We start from the raw sequence: 5396 nt of genomic DNA, 5'->3' as shown, positions 1-5396 counted from the left end.
GCTCAGCTCGGGCTGACTCGAACCGCTGTTGCTCAGAGCTCAAACTCTTGAGCGAGCTCTTAACCAACTGAGCCACTCAGCCGGCCCTCTTTTATTAGATCTTCTGACTCATCTGGCCCCTCTACTATATACAGAGGGCACCAAAAAAAAGTATACACATTTGAAGAAAGGAAAAAAATGTATTAAAATTGTATTACTCAATATATAACGATAACAAAAGCTGAATACAAGTCACGGTTGACTTCTGCAATTACAAGAGGTGCTCAAAGTGGTTACCATCAGTGTCCAGACACTTCTGATTACAGAGAACTACTGCTGAGTAATGCTGACCAAAGTGTCCACTTGTATACAATTTTTGGCACCCCCATTATATCTTAGCATTTCATCAAGCCTATATATGTGGCAGAACAGGCAATGAGTGATTTTGATAAAAAGCGGTAGGAGATCCTACATTAGCCAGGAAATCATAACTTGTTCACAGAGTAAGCATCTAAAAAGAATTCAGTAAAATTAAAAAAAAGTGTGTGTTAGTGTGTGTTTTGGTATGTACATATGTGTGCATTAATATTTCCTTGTTATGTGGGGCAGCTTCTATTTTTAAAAAATGTACCTACAAGATAATTCTAATTTTATATAACTACATTCACAAGAGTAGGGAAGAAATGGGACTAAGATTTTACAACTGTTAATCCAATAAACAGATAAGTGCACCAATAACAGTAATCACTGATTTCTTCCTATTTGCTTGATAAAAGATAAACATATAATATGAGATCTTAGAAAATTGTAAATACTATACAATGTTAATGACTTCTCAGAAAAGTGCCCTTTGGACCCCAAGAGAAACCACATTTAATTTCCACTAAGACAGTAGAATATAGAAATGACATTAGCCTAATTTGCACTAAAAATTTAATACAGATACAAAGTGAGATCATCTGAGCTACAAAATGAGATAACCTGAGCGTTGTTCACATTCTATCATGGAAACAGGGAGCAAGGGAGAAAAGCAGGTAGAATGGAAGATTTGAAGAAATATTTTATGCCCCCAAGTGAGTTTTCTTTGTTTTACATAAAACCTGATTTTCAGATTTGGCCCTGACAATTCATTTCATAAATATAAGATTATTCATTAATCAGTGGCAGTGGAGGAGTCCTCATCTTGAGTCTATTTATTGAACTTCTGATTGAACATGAAAGAGGTGACTGGGGCTAAAGGAAGAGAAAAAAAAATTGCATGTGGGTGCTTAGAGAAGATGAGACAGGGCGTTCTTGCTATCAAACCATGTAACCTTGCATAGTCTTGTGAGATGTGGGCTACACAAAACCCAGAAGCCTGCTGGCCACCAGACTTTGCACTGGGGAGCATTGGGAAGTGGCTGCATGCTCAAGAGACTTCAGTGAAGATCGCTAGGGGAGCTGGGCAAGATTTAGAAGCACAAGCTAACAATAATTATGATCATTTGATAATATTTGATAGTTATAGTTAACACTTATTGAGTAGTTATAATAGCCATATATGTGTGTATATATATATGCATATATATATACACACATACACACACATACATATATATACTTAAATTCTCACAACAACTTGATTAGATAAATACCACTATTATCTGCATTAAGGTTTGTAGCCAAAATCCCACCCCATGTAATAATACAGTGTTCCTTTGCATGGTATCATCCTCTATACACATATATTCTCCAGAAATCCTTAAGAGAGAGTTGATTCTGATAGGACTGGGTTAAATAGTCTGGGTTCAAAATGTTTCTGTTCTTTTTTTCTCAATCTTTCTCTGTCCCTATTTAGCTAGCTATCCAGCTAGTAATTCTATGTGGATATAGGATATGGATATAGAATGTATTACATGTTGTTATAAGATAGATAGATAGATAGATAGATAGATAGATAGATAGATAGATAGATAGATAGATGATAGATAGATAGATAGATAGATACAAATAACTATTAGAATTGCCATTGACACTAGGTTATTTCCAGTCAATCCATGAACAAAACATAAATTCTAAAAGGACTTTTAAACATTTTAAAAACACGATAGGAACTCAAGATATTATTAATGATAATAATAATTTAGTTTAGGGTACAATGGTGATTCATTAACTTGGGCCATGAATTAATATATGTATACATCAGCAGATTTGAATAACACATGTTGCTGAGAAACACAAAGGAAAGCTTAAAAGCAACATGGTAGAGTAGCAATTTGTTGGTCAACAGCCAAGGACTCAGGTTGTTGCCATGGCTGTGCCACTGACTAGCTGTGTCTTTGAGCAAGTGACTAAATCACTAAAAGTTTGTTTCTGTGTCTGTAAAATAAGGGAGTCTGACTAAATGAATTCTAAAGGCCTCTTGCAGTTCTACCATTCTATGATCTATTTCATTACTTAAAATAAAAAACCCAAATGCTTTGTGACATATGCATATGATCCTGGAGCTGAAAGTTTCTTATGGTTGGGGCACCTGGTCCAACCTTCTCATTACCCCCTTAGGATTCATCTCTCCAATTATGTCATTCGTCCTTATTACTATCATTCACCAATTTGTTAATCATTCATTAATACTCACTCACTAGAGACTTGGTGCCTAGGTCTCAGTTTCTTTTCTACCCTATGTCTAGACATGATTCTTGACAACGTCAATGTCCATAGAAGTAACCAGCCTAACATTCTATCCTTGAACATCCTTGACCACCTCAATTCAAACAATCTTCACCTCTACTTCCCTTGAGTGCCACACAGTCATAGTTAACCTTGAGACCTGTCCACGCTCCAAATTATTCCTTAACAGGAACTTTCAACTCTGAATCTGAGCCTCCTAGCCCTTAGCTCCCTCTCACCCTCACTCCTACTCATCTCACGTCCTTCAGAGAGATCCTTGAGTACTTCGTTTCCTTCTAGTCACTCAAGAGAGCTGGCTTCATTGTCCTATTCACGTTAGCTTCAATGTCCAACACTTCTTGCATCTCAATTATTTTTCTCTATTAATATGGCAGAATCCCAATCCTGGATCTATTACACAATTTGCCTTATTCTTAGACCTGGATGGTAAGCATTTCTGAGAAAATCATTCTATCATGCGGCTTGGTACCCCCACACATAGATGGTCTCCTGCTCCCATAGGCCCTTAACACCCCCACAAATGCTTTGCCTTAACCTTGATCAGTACTTTCTCCTCTCAGTGACAGCTTCTAACATTCACTCCTCTCCTCCAAGTCCTAAACAAATCTCAAAGCCTTCACAAAGTAAGCTCATTAAGTATGAACTACTTCAGTATCCTGTCCCTCTTCTGACCCATAAGTTTAACGTTATCTGTATCCATCCATGGGTCTTTCTTTCCACTTTTAGAGAATGCGGGTTGTCCTCTCCACCCCGTGTTCTGGATCCCACATGTTATGTTCTCCTAAACCATTCCTTATGATTTATTTATTCTGTCCCTTTGTCTCTCCTTCCTACCCCACCCCCAACCTTCAATTTCTCTTTATCTCCTAAGTCATTCCTCTTTCTTTCCCAAGGTGATCATATCTCTGTCACACTAATATGAAAAAAAAGGAAAAGAAAAGAAAAAAGAAAGAAAGAAAAGAAAAAAGAAAAGAAAAGAAAAGAAAAGAAAAGAAAAGAAAAGAAACCACAAAGCCCTCTCCTTTCCCTTTTGGTCACTCTGCAAGTATTGACTGAGCATGCTCTGTGTACCACACACGTGCTCTTTGGTGGGCTACAATAGTGAAGAAGGCAAGGTTTCTGCTCTCAAGTTGCTAAGAGTCTGAAGGAAGAAGCAGACAAACAGGCATTTGCAGTCTGGTCAAAGGCTGTAGTAAGGGCAAGCACAAAGTGCCACAGCACACACAGGAGGCTCAACGGGTGGGGACGAGAGGTTCAATGAAACTTCACAGAGGTACTGGTGTTTGCCTAATGTCCCACTTCTGTCCTTCCATTCTGTGGAGCTCCCTGAAAGAGTAGCCTTTATTTGGCCTTCCCTTCCCCACTTTTCATCCACCCCCCAAACCTCTTGAGTATAGCTGCCACTACTGCCACTCCACTGCCACCAGCTTCAGTGTGGTCCCCAGTGGCCTACCTGTTTCCAAATACAATGGATCATGTTAAATCCTCCTCCCAATTACTCCCTCAACACTGTTGTTACAAACTCCTCCGGAAGCTCTAGACTCTCCTGGCTACCAAAACACTGCTCTCTTATCTGACCATTTCTTAGTTCTTACCTCTGCAACATGTCTACATAATCTTCCTAGGCTCTCTCTCCTATGTTCACCTTCCCCGAAATGACTGTGTTCCCCAAATTCCATCCTTGGTCTTTTACTCATTTTTTTCATACAATCTGTTTGGATGAGTTCATTAATTCCAAAGGTTTGCACTGCTATCTATATGCTAATAACACCCACATTATAGCTCCAACCTTGTCTTCTTCTCTGAGTTTTAGACTCATATATATCCAGCTGCCCTTTTGAAATATCCACCTGACCTTTCCATCGACACTTCAAACCCAGTGTGCACCAAACTGAAATAATCATTTCCCTCCCAGACAGGATGCTTTTCCTCATTCTCCTTTGTTCCCAATATAAGTTGATGGCTCAACTCACCAACTCACCAAGTCATCAAGCCACAAATGTGGGAGGTACCTGTCCTTTTTCCTCAGCCTCCTAATGGCATTGAGTCCTATTATTTTATCCCCTACAGAGTTCTTGAGCTTGCTCATTCCTCTTGCTCCCCACACAACCAGTGTCCCAATTCAGGTTCTCACCCCTCATCTGGACTAGTCTCACAGCCTCTGAATTAGCGTCCTCATTTTTAATATTATGTATTATCTTTTAAAAAACAGAGGGATCATTCTCAAAGAAAAGTTAGACATTTTACCCATATGCCTGAAACCTTCATACTAGTATTCTATCATCTTAAAAAGAAAACTCCAAGCTTCAGAGTAGAGCACACAAGGCCCTCTATAAGCTTGAACTTACCGACTCCCTAGCTTCATCTCTCATTCAGTCAGTCAGTCAAAAAGTATTTAGTGAGTACCATGCATGTGCCAGATGCTACTGTAGGTGCTGAGGATATACAGAGGATAAAAGAGATGGTAAACAAGAAGTATCAGTGAAATATAGTGTATGTGAAATAGTAGTTAGTGCCAAGAAGAAAAATACAGCATAGAAGAGGACTAGGAAATGGGTAGCAGGGGTGCAGGTTTGCAATTTTAAATAGAAAGACATTTGGGCAAAACTTGAAGTAAAACATCAAGCCATATATCTCTTTTATACATACATACACACATACATGCATACATGCATACATATATGTATGTATAAGAGAGAGAGAGAGAGAGAGAGAGAGAGAGAGAGAGAGAGAGAGAGAGAGAGAGA

At 38.8% G+C, this 5396-nt stretch overlaps 1 protein-coding gene across 3 annotated transcripts in view; it reads right to left on the bottom strand.

Annotated features, from left to right (window-relative positions):
- The window catches only part of LOC109374692 (extracellular matrix protein FRAS1-like), a 320228-nt gene that overhangs the window by 147912 nt on the left and 166920 nt on the right, over positions 1 to 5396 (bottom strand). The window lies entirely within an intron of this gene.

The sequence above is a fragment of the Hipposideros armiger genome, unplaced genomic scaffold, assembly GCF_001890085.2.
Source record: "Hipposideros armiger isolate ML-2016 unplaced genomic scaffold, ASM189008v1 scaffold_857, whole genome shotgun sequence".
In the NCBI taxonomy this organism is placed as follows: Eukaryota; Metazoa; Chordata; class Mammalia; order Chiroptera; family Hipposideridae; genus Hipposideros; species Hipposideros armiger.
The sequence above is the reverse complement of the archived record's forward strand: the minus strand, read 5'-3'. Positions and strand labels throughout refer to the sequence as shown.